The 21,624-nt window shown below is 42.1% G+C and overlaps 1 long non-coding RNA gene and 1 other non-coding gene across 2 annotated transcripts; one reads left to right on the top strand and one right to left on the bottom strand.

The window, feature by feature from the left end:
• Positions 1 to 19,967: 19,967 nt before the first annotated feature.
• On the bottom strand, positions 19,968 to 20,039 carry TRNAD-GUC (transfer RNA aspartic acid (anticodon GUC)). Its single transcript has one exon. It is a non-coding gene; the product is annotated as a tRNA-Asp (tRNA).
• A 360-nt stretch (positions 20,040 to 20,399) lies between these two features.
• Positions 20,400 to 21,112, top strand: LOC147899543 (uncharacterized). Its single transcript, XR_015541389.1, has 3 exons — positions 20,400 to 20,439; positions 20,657 to 20,712; positions 20,776 to 21,112. It is a non-coding gene; the product is annotated as an uncharacterized LOC147899543 (long non-coding RNA).
• Positions 21,113 to 21,624: the final 512 nt, after the last annotated feature.

Raw genomic sequence — 21,624 nt, 5'->3', positions numbered from 1 at the left:
GATGATGAAGAAGACGAAGATTATGAAGATGAAGAAAAAAACACATGAAGAAGAAGAAGTAGAACAAGACAAAAAAAAAAGAGGGAAAAAATAAAATACACCCCTCGTCCCTCTTTTTTGAAAATGTTGGATTCAATTTGGAGGGAACTCCCCAATTTCCCCTTCTTCCCGCTTCTTTCTTTCTTTTACCTTGTGTCCTCCACTTGTGTCAAGATTGTCAATCTTTTCCTCTTCCATCTAGGTAGTTTGGGGCAACAAGCCCGCTCTCCAAACTCCCTCCACCTCGGCTTCAGTTGTTTTGCTCTGTCCCTGCCCTCTCCTCGGCTCGCTAGCTTGCTGCTCGCGTTTCCTTGCCTCGAGATGCTCCTTTGCTACCTATCAATGCTGGAGAAGGACTCACTTTGCCCGAGTTTGATTTATTTGGAAAGCTCGTCAAGGAGGGTTGGCTACCTACATTCAATTCCTTTTGGAAGCTCCTCTACTGTCTATGAGTGTAGGCCACAAGCACTTGGCCCCTCCTAGCTAGCCATGGAGGGGTGTGTGTGTGTTGGGGGGGGAGGGGGGGGACGGGGGCCGAGGGGGATTTTATTAAAAAGATTTTCCACTGCCTAACCGAAAAAACAAGAGGGAGTGCACACTCCAAATTTCCCTCAACCTAACCAACAGAAGAAGTGGGATACCACTCCATGCATCAACACAAGGAATGATTTCTCAAATTCTCAAGAACAATCTCCCACATTCAACGCGCTTGCCCAATAATCAAAACTAACAACCAAGGATCGAAACTTACAAGGTTCAAAGCAAGCACATCAACACCCATAAGGAGGAAGCCATTTCGAGTTTTTGAGAACCAACAAAGTTGCCATCCAAAACTTTCGAAATTAGGGTCAATCAAGATGCACACCACTGCTACACTAAAAAGAAATCACCCTCTAGTGAAATGGATGAGGAAGACTAAGGTTCATTGACCTACACTATTCACAAGCTACAACTACATAGCCATAAAATTGACCATCATAAATTCATTCGCCCTACCTTAAGCATAGGTCATACCGCATGAATGCCCAACCCTACTTGTGCAAGACAGGGTCCATCATAACATGTTTGGTTGTGACTACCAAATCTCATATGAAACATGGTGTGCTAGCACTCCTAACACACTTGTGTGCTTGGCTTTGTGAACTTACACTATCAAGCAATATCGATGTCACCATAAGTTAAGTTATGACTAATGCAAAGCCCATGTTCGACCACTATATGCATGTTGAACACTAACTCCCAACTTATAAGTATAGCCCACATTTTACACATGCATACACTAGATTATTTCTAGAGGATGAATCTTGCTCCTATCTCGGATTGTTTCCTTCCAACCTTGTCTTTCCCCTATGTGTCTATTCAAAGGTGCATATTTGTATGTGCATCTCAATTGCAAATGCACATGCACTCACACAAATACGTCAAAAATGTGGCTCTACATGGCTATGGTTCTCTATCCTACACTGAACAAATGCACATGAAACGCATTTGTGCATGCATGTGTGTGCACAATACAATTGTGTGTGTATATGTACCTTCATGCACACATGTTAATACATTGAAAATTGTGCAAAGGTTAAATTCAAAGTAGACTTCCTAACCATGCGTTCTTATTGTTAACTCAAGCTAGATATGTTTAACTCCACTTTTACAACAAGCCTCTTTACCAACCTCATAGCTCCTCTTCAAAGACTAGGTTGACTAGTTTGGGCTTTTCACCCTTTGATTGCAAGTGATTTCCAAGGACACTGGTTTTATAGGAGAGCATGAACGCTCTTCAAATTTACCTCCCAGCTTATTTCAAGAGGGATTTATATGAGATTGAGAGAGGCTCATTTCATAGGAGAGCATGAATGCTCTTCAAATCAACTGAAAGTTTATTTCAAGAGGACCTATATGAGATTATGAGAGGCTTGTTTTATGGTAATTCTCATTGAGCATAGAGTTCCATTGTGATCTCCCATAATATTTATGGTTTCACCATTTACTCTCTCTTTTATTCCGGACTTGCAACTAGTCTCCTCTTCTTTTTGGCTACAAATACATATAGATATGAATTTGGATTGTACTAACAAAGATTTTGGACTATGTATTTTAAGTTTGGAATATGTATTTTAATTTTGAAACTAAAGGGATTGATTTACCTTTGTTGAATGGATTTTGGAGCACGAGAATTCAAATTTATCGCAAGCTATGACTTTAGATTTTTAAAGTGAGTTCTTTCATTTAAATTAATGATTTTAAATACCCCCACCCTTAAGCCTTGCTAGAATTTTAGAATGTGAGAAGCATTTGACATTAAGTCAAATGCTTCCTTTAGACTTAGATATATTTACTACTTGTAAGGCTTCTAAGAGCCTTTTCCTAGTTATGATTATGCTCTACTAGTAAACTTTTTAAAAATAAATAAATAAATAATACCGGATATATTAATAATAAAGGCAGGGGTCCCCGTACAAAAAAGAGGCAGGGCACCCATGTACAAAAAACAAAAACTTTTGGCCAACTATGGGCTTGACGCCTAGGCCTATGCTAAACAGCAAGATCCTAGCAAAGATAGTCAGAGATATCCTTCAGAGCTTGTCCCATGATGGGGTCTTGGGGGTGAATTAGATACCCAAAGTTTTGCATGAGGGTGCAAGCCCCGGCGAGAATCGACGGGACTGTGGTACCTAGTCGTCCTTTGTGGTGGAATGCGGCCCAGTTCCTGGCTTCCTAGATGATAATGAAGACTGCAGCTTTGATGAGGGGCCATGCCGCTATGAGGGTGGAGGGAAGCTTGTAGGTGTCGCCCAACAACACTGTGCGCCATCTCAGGCCTATCTTAAACAAATGCATTAGCCCAGAGGAGCGTTTCGCTCTTTTGACTTTGTACGACACCTCTCGGGAGATGGTGCAACCCTAGAAGGGGTGTTTGATCCATTCCATAGCATGACCACACAAGGGGCATACTGGGTTTATGTTAGTGTGTTTGGCTAGCTTACCCCTCACGGGTAGCCACATGTGCATTACCTTCCAGAGTAAGCACTTGGCTTTCCCAAACGGGCAGCCCTTCCAAATTTCTTTGAATCTTTTGCTCCACCAGGCCGAGCTTCTGCAGACGTGCCATTTTCGATTTAGCTCATGGCTATTGATCTATGCCCTCATCATTGTTTGGTAGATGAGGTGTACTGAGAGTTTCCTAATGGGTGTGTTGCCTAACATCCACTGGCGATCCCTCCCTACCCGAGAGGCCACTGTGTTGGTTGGCCATGAGGCCGGCAACCTATCAAGGACTGCTTGCACCAAGTCTCTTTCGCCGTCTGTCAGGTAAATCTTCTCTACAGCTCATCGATCTCCACCTAGTCAGCTTTGCACGGGTCCCAGATGTCAGCCCAGGCTCTAATGCCTTTCTTATAGAGGCTCCTAACTCTACACGGGTTGTGCAAGGCAAACGGTTTGCCAGTTCTGTCTGGAGTTCGAGTCCACCAGATCAATTCACAGAGACTGGCGTCGCCCTGCAAACTTGTCTTGCCCTTCCAGACGCACCCGACAAGGCATTCTTTCCAAGCCAACACTAAACCGACAACAACTTGTGACCCAACAATCCTAACGGGATACTCTGAAAAAAGTATGTCAAACCATGACAATTCTTAAGCCAATTCCCGACCCCTTTGCTAGTGGATCTTTTCATCAAGAATTTGGCTATTGTCATCCAAGGGGCCGTGCCAACGATGAGGTGGGGGAGCCACTTACCCATTAGTGAAATGTTGCATGCTCTGCAGTTGGGCAACCCCAAACCCTTGCTAAGCTTTTGGAGCTTCAGTGGATCCCAAGGGATGCGATGCATCCTTCTTCTTCCATTGGCCCCGCCCAAAGGAACCCTCGAAAAAGCCTTTTGACTTCAAGCCATTGGGTTTTGGAGAAGTGCTAGACCAACACCACATACGTGATGGCAATCGAGAGGATATGGGTGACCACCACGAAATGTGTGTTCCATCCAAGGACCATCCTGCTCCACCTTCTAAGCTTTGCCTTCAACTTATCAAGAAACCAATCAAATCCTTGCCTCATGGTCACGTCGCCCCTAGGTAGCCGATGATTTGCCCATGAGATACGTGTATGACCTCCCGGTCGCTTGGCCATCTTGGGGGATCTAGCATACTAGTGCGGAGGAGGAAGGTCTTCTGCTAGTTGCAAAGGGAGCCAAAGGCGGCACTGAAGATCTCAATCACTTTGAAGAGGTTGTGCACGCTCTCCTGGTCTTCCTGGGAGATGGATATCATGTCATCTGCGAGCAATTGGATCCCCAACTGATCACCCAAGGGGAGGAGGAGGCCCTTGATATCACCACTTGCTTGGGATTGCTTCCTCATTGCCAGAAGGTGGATAGTAGCCAAGGCAAAGAGTGAGGGGGCTAGGGGGCAGCCCTGTCGCACCGACCTCTTGAGCTCGAATCTACCCACCGCACCACCATTTAGACGTAAGATTGTGCCTGCATTGCCGAATAGAGACTTGACCATTCTGACAAACCCTTGGTTGAAGCCAAGCTTCAGGAGCACTTCCTCCAAATAGTCCCATCTGATTTTGTCATAGGCTTTGTCAAGATCGATACCGAAGAGAAGCACACGTTGATTAGTGGCTGAAGTGTAGTCGATGGATAAGGTGATGTTTAGGAAATTCTCATAGATGTCGTGGCCTCTAACAAAGCCGTTCTATTCTCTATCCACTACTGTCCTACAGACGTCCACTATCCGAATGGCGAGGGCTTTGGCAATGATTTTGTAGGAGGTGTTGAGCATCGTGATAAGGCACCAGTTGCCCACCCTTAGTCTATCTTGCCGCTTTGGGAAGAGCTTAACCAGGCCTGAGTTTACATCTTCACTGAGAGACCTGGTTGAGACCGTTGCATTCGTCATGTTAGTGAGGTCGGGCCCCAATAGCTTCCAGCACGCATGTTAGAATTCGGTGGTCAGGCCATTTGGGCCCGGGGTGCACTCATCTACCATTGCCTCCAGGGCTTCCTCCAACTTGATCAAAGTAAAGGGTCTACTCAACCGGACCCTGTAGTACTCCGACACCCTCAAGAGCCATCCGGAGATTGGTTCTCCAGATGTCATCCTACACTATGCCCTCAAGAGCCGTCCGGATCGACCCACTCAAGAGCCGTCCGGAGATTGGTTCTCTAGATGTCATCCTACACTATGGATTCACATACCGTGGTGCTAAGTTCTACTTTGAAGAATTTTTCAATGTGCCAGAATTCTTCAACCAAGTTATCGCGGGCATCCATGACCTTGTCGATGCGATCACGCTGTTGATTGGCCTTGATGGTTTGGAAGAAGGTCTTCATGGGGCAATCACCCATAGCAAGCCATGTCAACCTGCTCCGGATCCGTGCCCACTCGGCTTCCTCCATCTCCCTATCATGCATTGAAGACTCAACCTCAGAAAGCAGAGTGACTACATAGGGATCTTTGGGGGCCGACATCAAAGCCACCAAGAGGGATTATTTGAGCTGACTAATCTTTTCCCGAGATTGACATATGGCCATCTTCTAGTTAATATTAGCCGTCTTTGTGATTTTCATCACCCTACAAATGGTGGCATCCCATTTGCATTGCGGGTTAGCCCGATCATTGGCAACACCATTCCACGTCTCTTTAATTGCCATGTAGAAATCTCTGGACTTTAGCACACTCGCTTTAAACTTGAGCAGGATGTCTCTAGAACTGGCGATTGTGCGTGGGAGATTGAAGCTCCACATGACCGAGCATGATCGGAGATGGAAGTCGACAGAACATAGCACCCTCCTAGCGATGCCTGGATCCACTAGCCTTCATTCAAAGCGTAGATGCGATCAAGTCTAGTAGCCCGGAACTCTGCACCTTGTCTTTGGTTGGACCATGAAAACCTTGAGAGACCAGTTTCATCTAGCTCCACAACCTCTGTTAAGCCGAGCTTAAGACCATGATTTTCCCTTTCATCACGTTCAAGGCCAAACAGGGTGGCACCAAGGTGTGTTCTATCTTTGACCCGTTTGGTAAAGTTCCAGTCTCCCCCAAGGAGCCAACGATCATCGACCAAGGCCATTGCTAGCCAAGCCGAGCAGTCGCTATGCTCTGTAGGAGAGTTAGGCGCATTTTGTTGCAACATCCCCTCACATTCCATGAAATGATCGACACACCCGAATGCCCCACTCTCTCAATTTGAGATTGCCTTATACGCATCCTTGATGAAATTGAATCTGTTTTCCCAGCCACCCTTGGTAGCCTCCTTGGTCATCTTAGACAAACCCTTTCGAGACTGAGGGGGACCCTTACTTGGCTCGGCATGTTCAGCTTCTGAGGTCGAACGTTTTTTTGTGGTTCACATCCGGCATCGATTCATCGCCTTTGCCACCATCCTGGGCAGTCTATGTGAGGACCACATGAGATACCAACTCCACCTCCTAATCACTAGAATGACAGTCAACCTAAATACATTCATCCTGCCGTGTCTGAGCTTCAGGAGTGTTATTAGGGCAACCATCCTGATCATCATTTCAAGCATGGTCTTGCCTTTCCGTCCAACCACCATCCATTGCTCCATCGTCTCCAACATGATGTTATGCACGCGGGGGGAATCCAAAGGTTTCTGATGAGTCCGAAGCCTTTTCCTAGTTAATAAGGCTTCTAAGAGCCTTTTGCTAGTTATGACTATGCTCTACTAGTAAACTTAATGTAACTATTTCAATTATGTTGAATTTAAGCTTAACCACACAATTCCATTTCCCTTGGTATCTTAAATTATCCATATTGATGTCCTATTGATGAATCTTCTTTGCAAAAATCCTTATATTATGCATATTATTGTCCTATCGATGAATTTTGAATCTTCTTTGCAAAAATGGTATATCTTTATACTAGATGCCCATTCTCTAAGCGAACAATTGCACAAAATGTTATATCTTTACACTATGATGTCCATTCTTTGAGCTTATCATCACAATGGCTTCTTCTTTTCAATAGCATTTTATATTTTTAGACTATATACACCTAGTTTCCAAGATTGGTCCCATAGGACTTGAACACACACACACATGCTACTTTGCATGCTTTCGATTTTCACTACTATAGGTAGTGATATGCAACTCTCTCTCTCTCTCTCTCTCTCTCTCTCACACACACACACACACACACAAATGGCTAGCTTTTATATTTCAAATTTCTCATTTTCACTTGTCACAATGCTTTCTAATGACTTATTCAATGAGGCATAACATATTATTCATCCATTTGTGTACATTGTTGAATTCAATATAATTCAATCCACATAGCACACAAAGGTACATTCAATTAAAAGTTACACATTTTGCATCGATGCAATATGTAATCATGACATCCAACTAAGCATCATACAGTTGCATTGATACAATAAAACATAAACATTTGCACAATATTAGACATTAAAATAGATGGATGCAATGAAGTAGGCACTTGACTAAGCATAGTTGCATGTGTGGCACATGTGAATGATTTGCACAAGGGGAAGTTACAAGGTAGATCGAGATGCTCATAGGCACACTCAAAGTGCCTATAAAAAACACTATCCATATCAATTGAAATCTGAACTGTCGATGAAGAAGAACTACAATATATATCCAATCTGTTACAAGGCTTATGTGGCAATGATATCGGGAATAGTCGAGAGGCTTTACAAGGCCCAAATAGAGTGCACAATGGCAGAAAAATAGCCTACATGCTTTACAATTGTGGCATGTGAGTGTAAAATCAAACGATGTGCAATCTTCCCATTGAACAATTGACCAATGCCTTTGAAAAATCTGGACTTTGCTCACATAACTATGGAAGATCAAGTTTCAGGACATGTGATGATGTGAAACTGCCTATGAGCATAGGGACTGACTCCAAGTAGGAACTATTTGGGAGTTTTTGGGCATGGCTTTGATTGGCGGCTTTGGAGTTTCTCTCCTCTAAGAATGATCTTATTTACTCTGATCTAGATCTAGACCAGCCATCGAGCGATGAAAAAACAACAAATAATTCCTTTTCTTTTATTCGTTTTAGGAGCTAGATCATATGTGTCGATGTAGAGGCTTGTGTGCATAGCTCATATGTGTCGATGTAGAGGCTTGTGTGCATGCAAGAAGTGGATTTGATGCTAAAGCTAAAATGTATGTGATAGTTGCATCAAAATGTATGCATGATGTAACAACCACGTAGAGCACGGAAAATCGAGCATTTTTCGTGTTGGAGCCCCCTCAAATTCTTCCTAGATCAAGAGATATGACTTGATCTAGAGGGGCAAAAAAGGGTGAAAATGATGATGAGGCAACCATATTCACATGTAGAGACTTTGCTTAGCAAAGGGTGTGCCCATGGGGCACTGTGTGATGATGTGGCCTATGAAGATATTATAGTGCTTGTGGAGCACTACTGAGGTGGCATGTGTGCCACGTGGCACTAGTGAGATGATAGGGTGACATGGCCCTGATGATGTGGCACAAGTGATGTGACAATTAAATGACATGGCACTATTGACTAGGATGATGAAGTGACATGGTAGATGTGACATGGCATGCGAATGTGGCCGTTAATTGGTTAATGCTGATGTGGCAGTGATGGGTCAGTGTGCTGACATGGTAGTTGAGGTGTTTGTGATGATGTGGACTTGTGATCATGGCCACGTGTTTATTGGATGATGTGGATGGATAAGATTTTGTGGAGCTGCCACATGGTAGGATAAGGTGAGCCTAATGAGGGCCACATGTCAACTCATGGCTGTGCTACATGTCACGAGGGATGATAAGGTTTGCCAAAATCTTCGAGATATCAACAAAATATGCTGATTCTATCAAAGGATTCCGTTGGGTGGGCTATAAGCTTGTGTAGGAGCTTGCTTGGTGTGCTTGCATTGCAGATCATTGGAGGCTTGTTGAGTGTAGGGAGCTCACTAAAGAAGTCGCTAGATCACAGCTTGGTTGATGTTGCCTTGGCTATTGGAGTGTGCTTGTAAACTCGTCTCACTAGTGAGCCGAGAAGACAAGTCATATGTTGATAGTTTGTGGCTATGGAGTTCACTCTTCATGTGTTGGAGCTTTGCCGTTCAGTTTACGAGGCTCTTATAAGCTTTGATGCTATTTGTGAGTGCTCGGATGTCATTGACACTACGTGAGTCTTGGAAGCTCATTGGCTTGTCAGTTGTGTGTGCATGCGCTTGGCATTGCTTGCAATGCTACTGAGAGTTGTAGGAGCTGCAAGCTCCATTGAAAGTTGTCGGTGCTAGTTGTTTGCCTTTGTGTGGTCATTGATAGTGGCATGGAGACATGTAGCCATTACGGGGTGAAGCTAGATGTTGACTTGCTTACTATGGAGACGTTTACCTTTGTGAGTCATCTGCCAGAGAGGGCTACTTACCGGTAGCTTAGATGTGCATGCTGGTCGAGAGAACCGCTAAGGCCTTGTTCTTGGCTGTGCGATGCCCTTAGTGAGTCGGCTAGCTTGGCACTACTTCTTGTATGTCGTTGAGGTCGCTTTTAGGGTCGCTTCATTGATGGCGGGCTTATGATGCCTACTATGTTAGTGTTGTTAGGCAATGGGTTGCCATGCTTCAATAGCTTTAGAAACAAGAGGCTCCTTCATTCTCTGTCTCAATAACTCTCTCTCTTTCTTTTCTAAAAATGCTCATATAGAGTCTCAATTTGACAAAATTAGTTATTTCATGAAAGTAAAGAACTCTCACTCTATCTTGTGGAACATAAATCTTTGAGTCTAAATTAATAGATTCTTTGAGTCCTACTTTTCTTGTGCTCTTAGTTTGTTGCACCTTTCTCTTTATCTAATTGGTTCCCTTACCTTTGGCTATAGTAAAGGGGAGGCTCTGATTCTCAACATTGGCCTTATTAGCTTTGTAGAGCTACTCCACAATGGTTTGTGTATTGGGAACTACCCCACATCTCCTCATTAGAATCCTTCGATTCCATGTCTTCATCTCTCAAGATATCCAAAACATTAATGTTCTCTGTTTCCCTCCCTTTCACATCATGCTCTTTAACTCATTTGTCCTTGACCTATGTAACCTTACCACATTTAGGGGGGTTTCTCTCTCCACATTCCAAGGATCCTTTTGTGGTTCTTACTCTTTCTTATGGGGTGCTCCTTTGTAACATGCCATGGATGGGCACTTTTGATAAAGTGGCCCCCAAGCCCACAAAGGAAGCACAAGTTTGAATCAATTTTCTTGAAACAGTATCCACCACCCAGATGGCTCTTCAAAGGTCTACCATTAGGTCCATTAGTACATAGTCCCATGTGTTTCCCTAGGGATCGATAAATTTTTTGGCTTCCAAGCCCAATAACTATCCTAGAGGAGAGTAGAGAAATTCATATAAGGAAACAATGACACTGGTACATCTGGGAATTTTACCCAAATTGAGGCCTTTGTTTGGGGGGGGGGGTACATCAAGCTTGAAGGCCAGATCTAACATCTACATAGAGAGTGGATGATTTTGTATTGTCCAAGTGCCATTTTTTACAATAGCATTGGCTATCTATCATTTTTCATTAACCACCATGGTTAACAGTTCATGTAAGCACCGGATGTTTTGTAAGAGAAAGCGAAGAAGTAGGAGAGGATGTGACACAGGCAATATGAGACCCAACTTGGAGCTTCATGGGCCCAAAAGCTTGTATGTGTGTGTGTGTGTGTGTGTGTGTGTGTGTAGAGAGAGAGAGAGAGAGGTGTGTGTGAAAGAATAGGGTTGGCCCTCCCTTCAAAAGGTGGAATGTGTAAAAGGCCAAAAGTTTGACTTTGGGCTTCATCGTGTAATTGCAACTTTTGGGAATACAAGCTCTCTCATTCTCTCCATCTTCTTGTTGAGTGAGACTTCTTGCTTTTCCATTGTGTGTTGCCTTGTGATTGCCACTTCCATAGCCTTCACTCTTCCCCTCTCTTCCACACTCCCTCCCCTCTCTTTCCTTCCCCTTCCCCTCCCCCCACTTCACTCTTATCGAGTCACATTGACACAATCCACCAATAGGCACTTGCATGACACAAATGATAGGTTTGTGCCTTGCAATCTCTCACAAGGAGTTGTTTGAGAGTGAAGTCTCCATCGGCATCCCTCCAAGATCCTCACGACATGTGGAGTCAGTGCCGAACTACACATTTTTAGCAACATTGCCAAGGATTAGAGGTATTCTTTTGCAATGCATAAGCCTTCTTTCATTAACCACCCATTGCACAATTCTCTCTAGCTTAACGAGAAGTGTTGCTAGTCAAGATTAGGAGTGGTTTGAGTGGAAAAGGAGTGTGTTTGGAGCATAAAAGCAAAAACTGTCATTTTTATCGATAGAGCATGTTTGATGCATTGAAGCTTATTTGGGTTATTTTTTGTTGTTAGTTCACAGGTGTAGTTATTTTGAGTGATTGCTAAGGTGTATGCATTGTCAAATCTCACTAAAAACATCAAGTTTGAATCAAATTTGCAAATGGTGTCTGTGTTGCTAGCCACCCCTTTGGAAAATTTCTCATTTGGCATTATTAAGTTGTTTTTTAATTTGAGTAGGTAGATTAGCACCCCCAATGGTTACAAACCTTGCACAGACATTCAAAAATTTGCATGAATCACCAAAAACTAGTCGATGACATAGCTAGACTATGTGATGCTACATTAAGCTTACGTAGCGGCTACAAAAGTCAATGAATTAATAAAGCAGTGATTGCCCGTGTTAACTGACTGTCAGACACCTACCTCACCTAATTGACACATGGCATTAAATGAACTCATATGTTAAATCAAAAGTCAACCCGCTATGTTAGGGTTAATGCAACGACCACTGATTCGTTGCGATGGTGATAATAGTCATGTGATAACAATCACTATGATAGTAATCATTGCGATAACAATCATTGTGAAAACAATCGCTATGATAAAAGTCGCTACTATATGAAGTCGTTGCATTAAGGAGTTGTTGCGTTAAGGTTAACGCAATGCATTGATCTAATAGTGTAGCGACTCAAAAATCATTGCTTCAAGGCCAATGCAGCTATTGCTACTTTAAGGTTAGAAAGGCATGGTGACAATGACCCGGGCAACTAGGCTGATGCACTTGAGGTTTGATAGAGAGCTAGGATTTGACCTCAAGCCGGATTACAGTGCCTCAATAAAATTCTACTTGGCCCATCAAACATCGTAGTGTCAATTCCATCTGACACCTTGACCTTAGGTTCATATTTAGTGCACGGTCCCCTACACACAGATTCCTTGAGCTTAGAGGACTCAATGAGTTTCGATGTAGAGATGGGTGAAACCCGGAATCCAAGAGCCTCCATGGCTCCTAACTCCAGTTCAATTAGGACCCAATCTAACTTCATGGGGAGGTTTGGTCAGTTGGTCAACCCATTTTCTAGGCAAAATAGAGCGCCCAAGGAACGAGGGCCCTCCTCCTACATCCATAGTAGGAATTGAGTGAGAGAATCCAATGCTTGTCTCAACAGTGAATCCTACAGGACCCCATGTTCAATTCTACGAGGGGGAGCCATCCTTTACTAGAACCTTTAAGCCCAGTGTATCTAGCTTTTGGCCATTGAGTCCTAAAAGGTAGGTAAATGAACAAATGGACTTTGGGGAAAACATGCTTCTGCTCATGATAGCTTTCTGTCCCCCTTAGTACCGAACTCGAGCGGCAGCACCCTTACGATTGCATCCTACAAGCCAATGCCGAACATGAACATGCTTATGCCTAGGTCCTCATTGGTGTAGCCATATATAGCCAAGCCCACCATGAATGCTGGCTCTAGGGCCTATTAGCTAATATGGTGCTTGCATAGTGCACAACCTTTTAGAACCCACCCCCTAGACCACCCAACTATGGCACCATCCCAGCCCTACAAATACCTCCGCCTGCACTGCAAATTGTACTTATAGATGAGTCTATGAGGATTCTAGTGCAAGCACTAAGACGGGGGGCTGCACCGCAAACCTTTGTGGGGAGGGATACTAGTGCTTCAAGGAGGCGACTAGTCACCCTCTCCAAGCTCATTACCAAATTCCTAGGAGAGGGAGACCCGGTGTCCCATGTAGAGAAGTTCGAGCAAATTTACAAGACCTTCGAGGACATCGGCAACTTAGACAAGGTCAATGCATTTGGGCTGAGCCTTGATGGTAAGGTAGGCCAATGGTATAGGGCCCTAAGTGCTATAGAGAAAATCAATTGAGAAACCCTTAGAAAAGCATTTATAGTGGGCTTTGCTCCACATTTCCCAAAAGGGAGCCCTATCAACCAATTGTATGAGTTTAAGCAAAAGGAACACGAGACCTTATAGAAATACATTGCTAGGATTAAACACTTGAATTCTTGTTGTGAGCCTCACAAGAGGATGAGTGATGAACAATTATTGCCATGCTTCCTCATTCGGTTAAGGGATGCGAAGTTGCATGATCATCTATTCACCTTGAACCCCCAAGTCATTTGAGTTGTGTTGCAAGAATGTTGTGCTCTTAGATAACACTATGAAGGACAAGGCTCAAATAAAAAAGTCACAAGTAGCTCCATCCAATGTGTCTTACACAAGCAAAAGCATTAGTATGGGTGAAGCCAAGGAGGCAAACATTCCAAGGGAGCATATTTAGATGAGGTGGCCAGTGATCTCTTAAACTGAGTGGCCCAACAACTCAAAGGAGGATTGACTAGAGAAGGACCAAGCAATCCTCATATGTTTCCTAGATGCAATAATGTGTGGTGTGGTCTCTGTAGGGGCAATCACCCAACGAATGAGTGCCCTTGCCTTAGGGCTAGTCTGACACTCTATTGTGCTGGATGGGGAAATCATGAGACATCTCGATGTCAGTACCCCAAGGCTATTTCTTAGCTAATGTATCAACAGAGGCAGACCTTAACCTTACCCACACCATAAAATCTATATAATCAGGGCCAATTATCTACCCAAGGAGCCCCCTCTACCAACCAAGGGCAATATAGGGTTCAAAATCTCCTAGTGCCACCACCCATTTTAGGCCCTCAACTTCCACCACCTTGGATCACCCCTATGAACTAGGTGATTATTGAGGAGCCACCCAGTGAGTGGAAGGATTTAGACTTTGCTCTTCCAACAACAAGTGAGTATCCCTATAAGGCGATAACCAACCAACCAACCGATAGCTTGTTAAGTGCTAAGGACCTCACTTCCTGAAGGAATGTCCCTATAAGGATGACCATCCCTGCCACCACTAACATAGATACTCCATTGTGTTCAGGCTATGGGGTCGACTGCCTCTACAAAGGCTGTCCCATGAGGACTCTTAGGACGACATCGGATCCTAAGACCAACATTAATTTATTGAGTATTGAAAGAGGCCAAGTGTCCTTAGTGTCCCTGAATGTGATCACTAGGGCCCAAGCTAGGGCTATAAGGAAATACAAAAGCAGGCTAAGAAAGATAAAGCAACCACAATCTAGGATAAGGACAAGGGCCATATGGCCATAGTTAAAGTAGGGAAGGGATCCACTTCCACATCTTTAGGACACACCTGATCAATAATAGATCCTACCAACCCTTGGCTTGAGGAAAAGGGTAATGCAAGAGGCACAAGCACAACTCAAACCCTATGGGTCATAATGAATAATTCGTCCTTGCTATTGAGAAGGAATGCCTTGCAGAGGCACAACAATTGCTCCGTGATTGTCAATAAAACTTTGAGAAAAGGCTCATGACCAACAAGAGTATGGATACTATTCATCCAAACTACCAAGCCCTAAACAAAACCCCTAAACCCTCTCACCTTGGAAAAGGTGGATGAGGAAGGATCAGGTAGTGCATCGATGGGATGATTGCTCTTAAGACACAAAGTGGTTGAAGAGGATCCCACATGGCACCAAGTTGTAGAAGAGGGCCCTATGCTATTTTATGGTTTTGAAGAGCTGGAGTCAAAAGGTTGAGAGCTGATCACCCAAGCTCAAGATGTGGTAAGACTAGCTGCATTCTTGTCCATGGATGTTAAAATGCTTATATCGGCCGTATTAAGAGGAACCCATCCTTTGGAGAGATCTCTTTGATTAGATGAATGGATAGATGGTCCCTCCTGAGGAAGTGGCCACCGAGGTAGCTGAGGCCCTTGTGGAAGAACCAAATTTGCTAAAGATACCACTCATTAAACTAGGCCAATACTTCAAAAGCGATGACATTAATGCTGTACAAAAAGAAGAATGCCACAACAATATTGGATGGAGGAGCGGGCATTAGCATTATCACCAAATAATCCATCATCTTCCTTGGAAAGAAGTAGTGCATGATCCTCTGTATCTTCTACAATGCAATCCTAAACTTATTCAAGCACCACTCTAGGAAAGGTAGTGCATTTGGCCTAACCACATGCATGACATCTTTAGACTCATTGACAACTCGTACCTTGCGAAGATGACATCTACGATAGAAATGAATTTTGAACTTGTTATAGATACAAAGGACAAGCTCTATCATGTCAAGTACGAGGAATTCGGCCACTGATTTGGGTTGCACCTTGGATCCATCAGCATTGGCTTAGATGATGAAGGCTCTTCATGGAGTGGTGAGAAGGGGATGTTGCAGCCCGACAATGAGGGCTCTGCGTAGGGTAATGTTGGTGGCAAGGTGATGTTGAAGGCTGATGATGATTGGATCCTACACCACAAAACAATATACAGTTGCTCTGCATCCTTCTATCTTGTATCCACTTTCCCTACATCCACCTTCGCTATGTCCACTGGCTCTATATCCTCTATTTTTGCATATACCTTCCATGCATCCATCTACTCTGAATCCATATTTCCTACATAAAAAGTTGTTGCGTCCACATTCCCTGAGCCCACTTTCCCTGAGTGCACTAGTTCTACATTTAACTAAAAAAGAACCCATTTTAATACAATTACAAGGACAATGGTACTTGCATAATATATCCATACACAAGCTATCTTCAAGTCTAAAGTAAGGGATAGTGATTAGCAAATGGGTTTTGTGCAAGCATTTCTTTTAGCATGTCAACTGGTAGAGACACGTCAATTGGCAGAGACACAATTCCTTGCTGCACATTGTGCTAGTGTGTAGGCATTAGATTTGACACTAAATATCTAATAATTTTTTTAGCATCAACCATTTCACCATAGTCTCTAGAAAATTATTGAAGGGATAGGTGAAATGGATGTTTACCATAATCATGTGCTAAGACATCGATGATATGGCCCTCATAGGGATGCCTTACAAAATGAACTCTAGGATAGTTTCCCTAGAATCTACTATCTACCCCCAGTATGGTAACAAAAACTTTAAGAGCTCCTCATCATTGGGATCTCCATTAAATTCATTTGGAGTGATGCATGTTCTGAATGGGTTCAGCAATGCCTTTAGAGGCATGTCATCAATGAGGATTGTGTGTATTGGATGGAATTCAATGTGCATAATTAGCTATTGTGCTAAAGGGCTTCAAGCAACACAAGTCATTTGGTCGTGTTGGATGATGGTATTTATCAATTGTGCAACATTCATCCTGCTAAAAGTTAAACTTAAACTTGAAACAACTTAGTCCACAATCCCAAGCCACATTCCTCTCTATCAAAGCCACTAAGGCTCTACATTCCTCTTGGTCATGCTACTCCTTGTAGTGACCTCAAAGTAGGTCCACACAATTGCCAAAAACTTCGTTAAGCTGGGCCATAAGGACATGGTGTGGTTTTCCACCTCATGAATGTCACCCCCTTTGGCCATAGAGGGAGCATTCTTCCACCACCTCTTTAGCAATATGTTGTTCATATAAAAATGACTGTCTTCTTTTGAGGGGGGACATTCATGGTATCACCTATAAGGAAGGACATAAACACACAATACAAACCAACAAAAGATAAATTTTTAGGAGTGTAGACAACTTCATAAAAATTTAGCAAGACTAACTACATGAAAAGTACAAAAAACAATACGAGTGGTGTGTAGATAAAGATGGATCATGCACCAAAAATACCAAAACCAACTCAAAGAGCATTTCATTTAAAAATAGAAAACCAGCTCAAATACAATGTTCTCACTTCTTTGAGGATCTTGTCCTATGATGGGGTGTTGGGCATTTTGTAGGCCAATTTACAAAATTCTTAGGATTATTTAGGAAACTTATTTTTGTTTCTTTGAGACAACTCAGAGAAAACTATCGACAATGGTGTCATCCAACATATCTTCTTCTACATAGCTAGAAGTTAAGATAGCAAAACTTATTTCTATTGCCTCTACCAGCCTTTTGGGGCTATACTTCAAGGTACCATGGCTGTCCTTCTAGGTAACCTGGCTATCATTTAACCATTTTGGGATGTCTTCTTCCCTAAACATTTGTGTCATCATTTAGAAGCTTCACAGCTTCTAATGCAATGGCATCCAATTTTGATGCTTCATCGCGTCAAGACTATCATCTCTGTCATCACTGTCTCTATCTTGGTTTCCCTTATCTATAATGTCAATTAAAATCGAGTTATTTAACATAAAGGCTGCAATTAAAATTAAGCACATAAAAGTCTCAGAATATCTAAATATACTTACATCCCTTTTTATCTATTTTCTTCTTGCTATTGTAAAAGGACCTTATAGAACTTCTCTTTTTGGGCTCTACTCTTCCCTTCATCACACCAGCAACCTCATCTACTGACATGATTTTATCAGTAGCAGCAACAGATGATAACAAAATACAATAAACTCCACATGTTTACTCCATATATAATGCAATAGGAACATAGAAAAATGTAAGAATGCCAATGACACATCCTACCTTCATCGGAGGTCCTATCTATCATATCTCCCTTCCCTATACTTGTTTTGTCTCCAAATCTTCCTTTTCAAGCTCTCTCTCAATTACTTTTCTTTGCCTTCTCACCTTTTTCAAGACATCATATTTGCTATAATCATTGTCCTCACCCCCTTCCGCAATAGCAACCAAGTTAGGATCAAGAAGATTTTCATTCTCCAAGGGGTTGTCCATGATCTCTTTGGTTGGTTTATCATAAGAGGGCTTGTGCGGAGTCCATGCTGGCATTTCTTCATGTTGGGGACCAATATTGTAGTGCTAGGAGTATTGAAAATATCATCCTGGATAGGTGCTCTCCTAGACTTCTTCATAGTTTGTGTATCATGAACTCTGCCTGCTTTTTGTTTCACTACTATAGGGAAATGGCTTAGTACTCAACCATAAACCTACTCTCAACACCAATTGCACAAAATAGTATAATATTTTCTATTTCTAAAACAAGCACAAATCCAACAAATGTAGTTAGTACTAAGTACAACTAACTAGATACCACATAACTAAGTACAACTAACTAGTACTAATTAGATACCACATACATTAGCATTCAGTACCAGTACTAAGTACAACTAACTAGTACTAACTAGATACCACATGCATTAGTATTGAGTACTATAGGAAACAAGTTTAGTACTAAACCGAGTGTATAGCACTAGAGTAGTTGTAAAAGAGAAACATATAGTAAATAAGTATTCTACTATATTAAGACTAGAATAGAAATAAATAGTGCTATGTTAGTGCTCTACTATATTAGTATTGTATAGAAATAGATAGTACTATATTAGTACTGCATTAGTACTCTACTATAGAAACTATAGTAGTACTATTAGTGCTCTACTATATTAGTATTGTATAGAAAAAGATAGTACTATATTAGTGCACTACTATACTAGTATTGTATAGAAACATATAGTACTATATTAGTCTTATATATAAGTATTACATCAGTACTATATGAGCACTACACGGTCTTATATTAGTACTATATCAATGCTTTAATATATTAGTCTTGGAATAGAACTAAATAGCCCTATAATAGTACTATTTTAGTAGTATATCAGTATGGCATTAGTATTCTATTATATTAATATTAGAATTGCATTATATTAGTACTATATTAGTGCCAAATTTAGATCTAACACATCACCATTTGAGTGGCTGTTGATTAGGGTGGCTTGATGGGGTCGCGCCCGTACTAAACCTGAGCATCTTGGGATCGGACACCATTGGCTCTTCTTTGGCCTAAATTTCTACTATGGCCTCTTTGTCAGCTAGCCCGAATTTGACTAGTGGTTGCTGTTCTAGCATATGGAAGATGACTAGCATGTAGAGCATTGTGTTGCCTGAGACATCTCCATGTGTTTTTCAGGGCTTCCCTCATTTGTGTGGAGAAATAATCTGCCAAGTTTGTGATTTGCAGTTCGGCTAGCCTGGTGAGTATGTTTGGCATGCTGTATGCTAGACTTGCATCAATAGAGCTGAAGCACTCTTGCGAATTTCTCAAGCTTCGACACCGTGAGCTTGGAAAAGTTGATTCTGCCCTTGCTTTTCTTTCTGTCGTAAGTGCAGATCTTGTCGAGGGGCTCGTCTAATTCTTTTGTGTGTATACTTGTCCCTAACCATTGGTAAGCCAAAGGTTGCTCGTACAACATCCACATTGAGGTGGTGGCCGTTGGGTTTTCCTGACGAATCTCAGAGGATGTGCCCATGTGTATTCGTGTCGTATGTGTTGATGAATTCTCGAAGCAACTTCATGTTGAGGTAGCATGGTAGTCGGTTCGCTACTGGCTTTAAGTCAGTTGTTATCACATACATGATTCGAGATCGGCACATCAAATTTTAGGCGTGTGATACTTGCCCCCATGGTTGAAACTCATGCACATATGACGAAGGCACTACACTTCGAAATGGCTAGCTGCTCCCTTGTAGGAGAACTGAGCTGAGTGCCTTGCCTATCTGCAAGAGCACATCTAGGCGATGCTCTGATACATAGGATAGTGATTCAATTTAGAGAGTGCATCCATAAATTGAATCAGCTGACAAAACGGGATGCCTCCTTGTAGTACTAGCGCATGGTCTCTACATCGAGAGTTCATCCATTGATGGAATGCATGGCCAAAGTGTTAAAAATCGCCGTTGCCGGGGATCGAACCCGGGTCACCCGCGTGACAGGCGGGAATACTTACCACTATACTACAACGACTTGTTGTTAAATAGTTGAAGATAATTTATTAAGTTTGTAATATTTCCCTTTTACCTTTATGCGTGAGTCATCCTCCTCCATTGCGCTTTGCTTGGCAGCTCGCTCATATTTATTTGATTTGATGTTGGTTGTAGATACATGTGTGTGTGTGTGTGAGAAAAACTTCTATTAGCACGGAACATGCAGTCGTGCAATGTTCAAAGTACCAAAGGAATGACAATCAAAGCATGAAATTAAAGCAAGTTGTGCAAAGACGAAAGGCCAAAGAACTAAGAAAATCAAAGCCAAGTCTAGCATTTAAAATACACTTGTGATAGAGCTCCATTGATGAATCCCACTCTGAGTTTCTATCAAGAAAAGTGACAACACATGCACGGTTGGGCACCACATACGCAATTTGGTAGGCTCTCCCTCTACCCATACTCTGAGAAGTTTTTTTACAAGGTTCTCCCTCTCCATATACTCTTGCTTCAGAATTTGAAGCGAAGTTCTTTTGCTTTTATATGAGGATTTTGAAGCATTTGCAATTTTGTATTGATCTCTTGTGTGTGTGTTCAAGCATTTGTAATTTTGTATTGATCTTTTGTGAGAATATGGAACCATCTTTTCTTTAATAGGAATACAAAGAATGCTGGAAGGGGAGTTGAGAGCTATTGAGAAAGCAAGAACAAAAGTATGGATATTTGGTGCAACAGAGCACTTTTCAATAATGTGACCGTTGTAATTTGATTTGTAGGAGACAGGCATTGTTCGATTTCTACTTTACTGAAGATTGTCAGAATTCTTGACTAGCAATAGAGCTAAAAACGAGCCAAATGAAAGATCACATGGTTGAGCAAGGGCTAAGAACTACAACAGATGCTTACAAGAAATTGATTAGGTTTGTAAGATTTTTGAAAGCAACGCCATTGGAAATATGGAACAGGCTTTCAAAAAAATGAGATCTTGCAACAAGAGGTGGAACAAGAAGAAAGCACATTCAAGCTTTGAAGGAAGATTTTTTTAAATATTTTAATGTGCTTTTTGTAAAGCATATGCTTAGCCTTAGTCTCTTTAGAAGGGAAATGGAAAAACAGCAGACATAGGGATATGAAAAATTATTATTTGCACAGATACGAAAGGTCACGAGTCATAGGTATGTGTTTATAGTTTAGTCTCTTCAAAAATATGAGACCAATATCTATCTATCTAGCTGTGAGATGTATGAATGGATGGAGCTATTAGTGTATGGATGAATCAATCAAGTAGTTGTGCAGTTGCAATTTTCTTATTCTGTTTGCTGAATTCTTATTGTCTGTCTATATGCTTGTGAAGCATTCTGTTGAAAGTTCATGATGAGTATCGTAAATCCAAAGTTTCTTCAAGTCTAAACAGTTGATAAGAACTTTTGAGTGTTCCATGGCATTTACTGAAGTCCTATAAAGGGTTTACCCTTCAAAACACTTGGCAAACCTTGATCCTCACAGGTTCTTAGGAGCAAGCTTAGTCCATGGTGGAAAGAGGAAAGTAAGGCCAACAAAGCAAAGCAAGCAACAGCAAAAAGAAAGATGCAATAGCAATGAAGCAGGACCAACAAGAAGCAACC

The sequence above is a fragment of the Dipteris shenzhenensis genome, chromosome 8 (genome assembly GCF_047967505.1).
Source record: "Dipteris shenzhenensis isolate YYH24624 ecotype China chromosome 8, Dip_SZ_1.0, whole genome shotgun sequence".
NCBI classification, from domain to species: domain Eukaryota; kingdom Viridiplantae; phylum Streptophyta; class Polypodiopsida; order Gleicheniales; family Dipteridaceae; genus Dipteris; species Dipteris shenzhenensis.
The sequence above is the reverse complement of the archived record's forward strand: the minus strand, read 5'-3'. Positions and strand labels throughout refer to the sequence as shown.